The sequence below is a fragment of the Vicugna pacos genome, chromosome 6 (genome assembly GCF_048564905.1).
Source record: "Vicugna pacos chromosome 6, VicPac4, whole genome shotgun sequence".
Classification (NCBI taxonomy): Eukaryota; Metazoa; Chordata; class Mammalia; order Artiodactyla; family Camelidae; genus Vicugna; species Vicugna pacos.
The window spans coordinates 81,096,344-81,107,062 of record NC_132992.1 but is presented as its reverse complement, the minus strand read 5'-3'; the positions used below and the strand labels follow the sequence as shown (position 1 = coordinate 81,107,062).

General features: G+C 37.9%; 1 non-coding gene across 1 annotated transcript; it reads right to left on the bottom strand.

Moving 5' to 3' along the window:
* Nucleotides 1-5,245: 5,245 nt before the first annotated feature.
* LOC116281107 (U1 spliceosomal RNA) lies at nucleotides 5,246-5,409 on the bottom strand. Its single transcript, XR_004190563.1, has one exon. It is a non-coding gene; the product is annotated as a U1 spliceosomal RNA (small nuclear RNA).
* Between the last annotated feature and the right edge of the window lie 5,310 nt (nucleotides 5,410-10,719).

Here is a 10,719-nt window from a genome sequence, read left to right as displayed (position 1 = left end):
AGCCCTATTCTGTGAACCTGACATATCAACTGTATTCCATTGCGTCTCAACTTGGGTCAAAGGAAATCAACACTGTAATTGAAAAAAAAAAATGACAGAACCAAGAAATAAATTCAATAGTTTATTTTTAAAACTAATTTAAACAAATGAGCTAATATACAAACTATTTACTAATTTATTCAGGAAAGTAAATTAGTCCCATTAAAAAAAGTATACTATGGCAGGTGGTTTCCAAGGTAAATGCTATCAAACTTTAAGGAAGAGAGAACTCCAAAGTCCTTTACCCTCTTTAATAGAACAGTTTTATCGAAGTAAAAAGAACATACGATAAACTGCAAGTATTTTAGGTCTGCAGTTTGTTCAGTGTTGATATGTATACATCATATATATGTGCATATATGACATAGATGCATGTATACATCGTGAAGCCATCACCACCATCAAGATAACCGTTACCCCTTAAAATGTCCTTACACCCTTGGTAATCCAGCTTTCCTGCTGCTCCTGCCATTCTTAGGCAACCACTGATCTGCTGTCTGTCATTAGAGATTGGTTAGCAATTTCCAAAACTTTTTATAAATGAAATAGTATAAAGCATACTCTTTTTGTTTGGTTTCTTTCACTCAGCATAATTAATTTTTGAATGTGTCCATCCTGTTGCATGTATTAACAGTTCGTCTCCTTGTATTGCTGAATAGTACATCATTGAATTGGCAAACCGTAATTCATTTATCCATCTATTGATGGACGTTTGTGTTGTTTGGCTGTTATAGATAAAGCTTCTATGAAAATATAGCTTTTATGGATTTTTGCTTTCATTTCTCTGGGGTAAATATTTAAGACTGAATGAGTAAGAAACTCTCAAACTGTTTTCCCGAATTACAGTTGTTGCACGCCCATCAGCAGAGGGTGAGAGCGCCAGTTCTTCCCCGTCCTTATCCATGTCCTCGTCAGTACTAGGTGTGATCTGACTTCTCAATTTCCGTCACTCTAATGAGCTTATGAGAATCATAACTCATTGTGATTTTACTTTTTTTAGAAAATTACATAAAATTTGATTACCTATTTCCCTGACATACGTCTCTCTTTGAGATATACAATGTGATGATTTAATATATGTGTAAATTGTGAGACGATTACTGCAATCAAGTTAATTAACACATCCATCGCCTCGCATAGTTATGATTTTGTGGGCAAATAGTAAGAACCATTAAGAGCTACTCAACAAATTTCAAGTACACAATACGGTATTATTAACTGTAGTCATCGTGCTGTAACTCAGTTTTAATCTGCATTCACCGTGATGCTGAGAATCTTTTCATGTGCTTAGTTGCTATCTTGTGTCTTCTTTGAAGAAACATCTGTTCAATCATTTTGCTCGTTTTTACATTGGGTTGGTTGTTGCATTATTACGGAGTTTTGAGAGGTATACATATATTTGAATAAAAGCTCATCAGATACATGATCAAGTACTTTCTTCCTGTCTGTAGCTTATCTTTTCATTCTCTTAGCAGTCTTTCCGAGACAGAAGTTCTTCATTTTTTGAAAGTGTAATTTATCTTTTCTTTCTCTTCATGGATTGTGCTTTTGTGTCTTGTGTTTTAAACATCTTTTGCAAAAATAAGGTAACAAAAGATTTCCCCCTATGTTTCTTTTTAGAAATTTTATATAATTAGTGTTTGAATTTAGACCTATCATAAATTTTGAGTTAATTCTTATATATGGTGTGATTTACTGATCAATTTTTTTCTTTTTTTCCTCCTTTTTTTGTACAAGGATATCTAATTGTTCAAGCGCAGTTTTTAAAAATCATCCTTCTTTCTTCCCTTTGTGCCGTTGTTGAAAAACCAATTGACCATATATATGTGAGTCCATTTCTGGGCTCTATTCTGTTACGTTGTTCTATTTCTTTATCTTGATGCCAATTCCACAGTGTCTTCACTACTGTAGCTTTATAGTTTCACTTAAAGTCAGGAGGAAAAGTCTTCCAACTTAGTCATTCTTTTTCCAAGTCCGTTTGGCCTTTTTCAATTTGTGCTTCAACCTTTAAGATATACAGGAATTGGTGGGGAAGGTATATCTCAAGTGGTAGAGCTCATGCTTAGCATACATGAGGTCCTGGGTTCAATCTCCAGTGTCTCCTCTAAAAATAAATGAGCCTAATTACCTCCCCCCACCAAAAAAATAATTGAAAGGAATGGAAAGGAAATAGAGGAGACATTATTATTTTCCAGCTTCCTTCCATGGTCCTCATGTTACCATTTCTGTCCTTTCTCAAGGTTCTGAACTGAAGTTTGACACTTTAGGAATACGATCTCTTGTTTCCTCTGGGGAAAAATGCCCCAACTCTTTCTCATCATCACTGGGCTTGCCTTCCCTGGCCTTGACCTTTAAACATTGACTCCATGCTTGATTTATCCCCAACCTGTATCCTCTTATTTTTCTCATTAGTTGTCTAAGTCCTGCTATGGTCTATGTTCTGTGAAGCTCACATCCCTACACATCTTTATTATTTTAAGCTTTCTTTCAATGAAATTATCTGAAATATTATTTTAAAGTTGTATTTGGACCATATACCAATCTTGCGTTTGTCAGCTTTGCATTGGTTTCTTCATATAATTTTCTAACTTCTCTTTCTTCCTGAAAACTTGCTTGCCCTAAACACATTCTACAAAGGAATCAGTGGCTTTATGATTAAAGTTGAAATGGCTTCAGATCTCCCCAAAATATTCTAAACATACACATTTCATTTCACTGAAAGATCTAGTATCTTCTCAAATGCTCCGTTACTTACTTCAAGGTCTCTGTGATGTCTTGATGTATGCTTATATTATTTTCCCTCCCTGCCTGTGCTGCCCATTTGCACTGCCTAAAACCTGTATTCCTAGCCCAGAAAAGAGACACACCTACTCCCTACCAGAGAGGAGAGGCAGCAGCTTTCATCAGGCTGAGAATTAATTACTCCTGAGTACGACTGGCGCCTAGCGATGGATTCAGGAGTGAATGACTGCCATAAACTGTTACAATTAAATGATATTTCCAGGAGCTGTTCTGAGGCATGTGACGATTACAACTGAATACTTAGTCTTTTAAAAATCTACCTAAGGTCTGGTGCAGTAGTTCGTACTTTAAGAAGAGATTTCTGTCTGCAGGTCTGTGGATAAACTCAACTCTGAAAATCTCTCCTCAGCACTTTGATGGGCAACAAGAAAGTTTAAAAAAAAAAAAGCTACTGTATCCTAGTCCATGAAAAGCAAGAAAAGTCTGAAAACTAAATACTCAAGGCTGGCACAAACAACAAAATGATAACGCTCTGGTCTGATCAGCGAACAAAATGATCTATGATGTTGTTTTCCTGCCCTTCTAACTAGAAAGGCAAAAACCTAATATTTTTTCAGGAAAACAGTTAGGTTCTGAAATGGACTTGTCTCCCACTTGGTGGGAGTGGGGTAGAGGCCGGGGAGTAGAGAAGAGTAACTTGCTTGCTTTTTTATTCACATTCAGAATGTTTTTAATCATGCGGCTTAGGGTTTATAACATAATGTCTTTTCACTTTTTCTTATCTAAAACCTAACTAACTCTGCTTTTAAAGGGCAGCATAAGAAATCTTGAAATGTTTTAATTCCCAGACTGCATTGCCTTTTACTGTTACTTTGAAGGATGAAGAGATCTCAGCTAGGAAGTACCTGGAGACTTCTGGAAGATCCGTCAAGCGGAACAGGGTTTAATATATGACTCCTTTTACGCACGAGGTGTGCTTCTGTGACGTAAGAAAATATTCCCTTTGAGAGGTCGCCTGTGCTGGCTGCTCACCCACACAGCTCTTCATTTGGGCAGCAGCATTTCATGGCGTCTGAGACTGACAACCTGCTCTCCACTCTAAAGGGAGGGTTTTGAATATTTAGTGCCAAGCCCGTAGAACAGAGGAAAGAATAAGGAGTCTGAAAGGAGAGAATAGTGAACAGAGAGGCAACATCATCTCCTTGTAGACCTGAGCCAGCATGTTCCGCATCATCAGCCCCTTGATTCTGTCCACTCCGCGCCTCTCACCTGTACCCTCCTTATTTCCACAGCCACCACCTGTATTAAAATCTGCTATATATTCCACTTACGCTGCTTCCCAATGAAGCCCAGCCTGATCATGGCACTCCTGCCTCTGGAACCTTTGCAGGGCTTCCACTTACTTCCAATGTGAGTCTAGACCCTGACTTATTTTAATGCAAAGAAACCCTCCCCGCCGTGTTCCTCTTAGCCTCTCTATTCTTCAGTAAGACTAAGCGAGTTCAGACAACTAGTCAACCCATGACGTGGGCTTCCTTTTGGCTTGGCCAGTTCTGCAATGATTAATAGTGTCCCTTTAATTCTAAAAGTGACCCACCTTGGACAATAAATTATATGGTCACTGTATGTATCATCTATACAAGATACTGAATTCTCCATGAACAGTTTTCTAAAAATAGTACCTTTCTCATCTAAACATCCACAGCAACTTATCTATGTGTTTTCTCATACTATTCTTTGTGTATTCTTTTCTTTTTCCTCTTTTATGTGTAACTTTTTTCTAATATATAGTGACAGAGGAAGTGCTATGGTTTTCATGGACTATTTCTTTTCCCCCCAAACTCATATGTTGAAGCCCTGGCCCCCAATGTGACTGCATTTGGAGATGGGGCCATTACAGAAGTAACTAAGATGAATTACCTTAGAGGTCATAAGGGTAGGGCTCTGATACTATAGGACTAGTGTCCTTATAAGAAGAGACACCAGAGAGCTGTCTCTCTGCATCGTGTGAGGGTACAGCAAGAAGAAGGCTATTTGCAAGCCAAGAAGAGGGCCTCACCAGAAGCTGACTGTGCTGGCTCCCTGGTCTTGGACTTGTAGCCTCCAGGACTGTGAGAAACTAAATAAATGTTATTTAAGCCACCCAGCCTAGGGAGTTCTGTGATGGCAGCCCAAGTTGACCAAGGCAGTAGTCCAGATTAAATTCTTTGTGGGCAAGGATTTGTTCTCTATAAAGATGTTTACATAGTTAAAATATTAAGTACTTATTTGGTCCTTGAGATAGTAGTAGGCCCTCTACACACACACACACACAGACACACACACACACACACACAAAATCAAATTGAAAGATTTTCAATTAGTTTTAATAAAATTGTTGTGTTTTAATAATTAACTTGGGTTAATTGGATTTGATCACTTGGCTTGCTGTCCTGATGAAAAGATGCCTTCTTTCCTCTTTTTTCAGGGGAGAGCATGAATGTAGTCTCCCATTACCACAAATTATGCAGCTGAGTTTCCCACATTTGGGGACATCACAGGGGTCAGCATATCGGGACTGCAACGGATAAGCCTCGCCCTGGGAAAACCACCTTCGTAATCATGGTGGCTCCCCTGCCGGGTGACCATGAGATGCCTTCTTTTTTAGGCAATAACAGCCAAAATGTATACCCTTATGTAGAAGTGTAAACCAAGAAATTGAAGGGCCTATAACTTCTTAAGATTTAAATTTAAACAATATGTATTTGTGAGAATCAATTACAGGTATAAAAGAGAAACATACTTTTTTTTTTTCCCAACAGTTACCATTTTTTAAACTTTGAAGTTGTGAGCCTCTGAGGAAGGATACCACTAAAAGATTAGGTCTGCCCTGACTTTTCACTAAATCCCTAATAATCTCTGTCTGCTGTAGGTATAGGTCAAGGCAACTTAGTGTGGAAAGTGTATGCTGGAGTCAGCATTTGTGTCTCCAAAATGGCTTATGCTTTGCCTGCGGCTCCACCATGACAGACATTCCATCAAGAGCTCACTGCCCCAGTGATCACCAGAGAGTTAGCCACGCCACCTTAGACCTCAATGAACTTTCCTGGCACATCTTGGAGATGTTAACACCTGGTTAAAAAACCTAAGGACCCTCAGATGTACCAGAAACCAAACATCTAATTCCTTAGACTCCCTATTAACTTGTGTTCTTACAATGATTTCCTCAATTCGCGGTTTCTGATTCTACAATAAGAAAGTCCACATACTGGCTTGATGTGTATTTATGTTTATAAACCAACTTTTGAACTTGTAGTATAATATAATGACTGGCCTGATAGCAGAAGATACCATTGTAATAATGTTTTAGTATAGGCTGCCTATGAGTTTCTAATTGTCTGTGGATCAATGCACCATGAATGCACTGTTAAAACTACAGACTACAATTGTTAAACGCTCTTTGTGATTTGGAAGGTACTTGGGTGATATCATGTTAGCATCCCTGGGTTTTTGTTTTGAGCACATTTCTTCCTGTGCTATAGACATGCAGCTCTATTTCCCCCTTAATACGGAGTTTTTCCTAATTCAGCCTACAGAACTTAATAGACATTAATCAGGATTACGCTAAAATGGCATTGCTTTAAAATGTCTTTCTATCACTAATGCCTAATATGTTATCTAATTGATGAGGAGAAGAAAGCAAGTTTCAGTAGAATGAGAACATTTTCTCCCAAGTAATTCTATCTGAATCTGGCATAATAGGAACTATATATCTTTAGGATTACTGCAAAAGACTATAGTAACCTTTTCTTTAAAATGTTCTTTGCATTTTCATGTGGTTTCACACTGCCAGTTCCTTGGACCTGATCCAAAATGCCAGAACTCTCCTTGTGTTTCCATCCTGGACTTAAGATAAATGGTTTCTTAGAGAAACCTTTCTTACAGATTCTAATTTTTTTCTTCCTCTAAGCTTCTGAAAAAGTCAGAGTGTGATTTTAAGTGAAATATAAAGACCATTAAGTTATTAACACTAATTCTCTTTTCTTAATAAGTCACAATGTCCAGGCTGTTGTTAGGATGAGGTTAAATGAAATTGTTTAAACTGTAACATGTTTACTACAGAAATACTTATTCTAGTTTTAACTTTGTATTATTAAAAAAAAACATTTTAGGATTTTTTTCAGCACACTGTGTTATTTTGGTTAAAATCTTATAATTCCCCAAAGAATTCTCAAAATACTCCTATGAATATGAACAAAGGAAGTGTTAGTGATGTTTTCAATTATTCTGCTCAGGGGAAAAGTTGAAACCTCTCTAGAAGAATGGGTTAGCCATCATAAATGGACTTCATGAATGCGGTTCCAGCCGTGAGAAACAGAGCCAAGAAGAAAAACACATTTCTTGGACTTAAAGACATTATCATGGAGCCTCTGAGCTGACAAAACCAGACATTTTTAAGGTGCTGGCAGAGTCCTTTCCCCACATATGGAGACTGGAATGTTGTTAGACTACAAAGACCTCACATTCTCATTTTCTTAAGGTGAAAAATTCATTGATTTCATCCCAGATTAAAAGAAAATGCTGGAGTTTTCTTGGATCAGTGATAGTATTGTATCAAAATAGATTATTTAAAAGTATGTCTTAAAGGCCCTAAGTAAAATATTGATTGTATTATATTTTCAATTCATGACAAGTGATTTGCTCCACAATAAAATTTATATTTTGTGACAATTTCATCAAGATATTTAGACCAATCCATTCCTCAGCCTCAGTACCCAGAGAAGAGCTGCTTGAATATGAGCGGCTTGATCTGTTTTGTCAAACCATGCTTAACATTGAAATAACAGCCCCTGAGATTCTCTTCCTTCCATTCTGGGAGAGATTTTTATTTTTCTAGGCAGTGGTGAGTCTGAAGTAGTGTTCTCCAGGCAGTCTCTCTCTCTCTTTTTTTAAATGTCTGTTCTCATAGGTTAATTAAGGAAATCCACTTGCAGAAAAATAGGCAACTTAGATGACAAATTAATTGCTGAGAAACTTCCAGAAAAAATGATAGAGTGAGGTAAGGTGCCAGAGACATTCCCTTCAAAGTGTCCAATGATGTTCATAAAATCATGTAAAAAAGGAAAAAAAAGCTTCAGCATGCACAATTAATAAAAAATAATTTAATGTATGTTGAAAACCATTAGACTTTTCTAAAAGTTTCTAGAGCAACGGCCCAAGATTCAGAGATAAGACATAGGAAATGTGAGTGAAACCAGAAAGGACACCATTAGGTCAGGACTCAACTTAAAGATAACAAGAGTCTCTCCTGAACTTGACTTTCGAAGGACTCCGTAGCCAGCCCTTACGTACAATTTCAAATGCACTTTCAGTATCTCTGCTTTTTATGAGAGAAACATGTGTGTTCAAGAGTTGAGGTGACATATTCTGAGGCATTCTCCTAGTGATGTTTTTACTAACCCAGGGCTTTCGTCAAAAAGCCAGCAGATCTTTCTCCTTTCATCAGGAGTGAATAAAACACATTTTATCTACATTCTGCGTGTTCAGTGTGCAGCAGAGAGCTGAAAAATTGATGCCAGAATCGCCCTAGTTCCAAAGCTGCTGAAGAAGGCAGAAAATCTGTCCACAGGAACTTGGCATTGGCCAAGGCCTTTGGATTCTTGAAATAAAGATGAAAGAGAGTTAGAAGATCCCTATAAACTTCAGCCAGGCTATCCAAGGTTAAGCTGAGCAAGGACTGATAACAAATGATGTTTAGCAGAGAGAGTCTGTGTTCTGATATTCCAAAGAGTTTCTACTTTGAAGTAAATGGCTCTCATTCAAACCCAACCCTGCCACTTATGGGCTGTATGAGGCGGACAAATTACTCAGTCTCTCCTTGAGCCTCAGGTTTAATATTGGTAGAATAGCAAATCTCTTAAGATTAGTGGCCAAGGGCAAAATAAATACATCTATAAAGGACCCAGTAAGATGCCTGGCACATAGTAGGCACTCAATCAATGTTTCTCTTAACATCTGTATAACCATTTTAACATATCTAATCGTGTTTGTTCAAACCCTCTCATCAATTTATTAAGCACATGTTCAAGATTAGCAGTGTTTAGACTGGTTTTGTAATTGCCAGCGGCAGATATAAATCTTCAAGTCCCATGCCCCATGGGGACTTTGGAGGAGGGATGATTGATAAATGCAACTTTCTTTGTTTGAGATAAATAGATTTCCTCTCCACCTTAAACTCTCACTTCTTTTAGGATGGAAACAGCCACTTCAGTGCTTTCTTTTGTATTGGAAAGAAAATTTGAGCAATACACGCTATTTCTCCATCGTTTCTCATTGGAAGAGGATTACTTTGGAGGTTTGGAGGATTACAGAGCATCTTGTCCTCAGGGGTTGCGTCTGATCATTGGTTTGAACTACTTTGTGACAATAGCTGCAGAAACACTTCGTCATTTGGTCTTTGGTATATGGCCTTTATCCACTAGGAAAGACCATTGCCACTCAGCTGGTTCTTATGTCCTGTCAGCAACACTCTGCCTCAGTGAGATGACATGAGTGACCGTTTAGACCCCTTCAACAACGTCATGAGGACGTGACTTGGGCTGTGTATCCCCAGCCACCTCTCTGAGACTTCCGCGCTGCCACCTCTGTTCCACCCATCAGTGCCATGGGGGCTGGAGAACTCTGGGAAGCTTGCCAGTTCTCAAGGCAGCCAGACAGGAGGAGGTACACTCTTCCATCCCTAATCCCCAGAACTCTCCAGGGCTCTGGTTCTCCTCCTAAGGGAGGGGACTGGCTGCAACTCTCTTGATGCCCTTCCAAGCCTTCTTTCTCTTTGTTTAGCTTAACGTGTCTTTTTAATGCCTGGGCGTTGGTGACAGAATTGGGTCATGTGTTCTTTAAATTGTACTTAGACTTGAATGTGGCCCAAACATAAGAATTTGATGGTGGTAATAGTTCTACTTAATAAGATTACCTTGGATAAAACCAAGGCCTCGTGTCTCTTGGATTTAAATGGAACAGGAATTATGAGCAGGGTTAAAAAAAAGAATTGGAGACAGGATGGGATATATGTATAGACTAATACTTCAAAATCTTAGCCTTTTCTGTTTTTCTCATTAGAAAATAGACGAACTACGTATTGAGCTAAGACAGCTGTATTTCATCTCTCAGTACCTGGAAAGAGACAATCATTTGACACATTCATGCAAAGTCAAATGTCATTTTTCCATTTTTCTCTTATGACCAGATAACCAGACTGGCAACTAGATAACTACTAGAAACAATCAATTTCTAAAGGATTAATTTGGCAAGTAAGAGCTATAAACAAGATAAACATCATGTTGCCATGCATGTAAGACAATAATGTTCAAACAGCATGAATTCACATTTAAAAACCAATTGCATGGAGTGATTAGGACTTTTGGAATGTGAATGGCCAAATATTTGTACATGGGAAATGATAGCAAATAATCTCAATTCTTAAAAAAAAAAAGTCTTTTATATTCACATTAGGATGGTAATAAGCTTATTATAAGTATGTCCCAAATACCAAATAAATAAAAATTGCTTATTGCTTATCCAGCATTCAAATTTAACTGGGCATCCTAGATTTTATCTGGCAACCCCATCCTCATTTCACAAGTGGAAAATCTGAGGCAGAAGTAAATTACATATCCCACTCTACACACGTCTAAAAACTGTATTATTCCAAATATACCTGTCAAATAAGATCCCTGGTCAATCCCTACTAAATTTTGTCTCTTCAATTGTCTTAAAAAAAGTGATTAATTTCAGTTCATATTTACTGGGAATCTATTAGCATCACTGTTCAATGTAAGTTTTTCTGCCTTAAGCACAGGCTCTGACGACAAAATCAACTCTGGGATAATAGTCTGAAAACAACTTTTTCTATTACCCCCTAAAGACTTGAGCTCTTCAAACTAGTTTCCAGCCACTTAG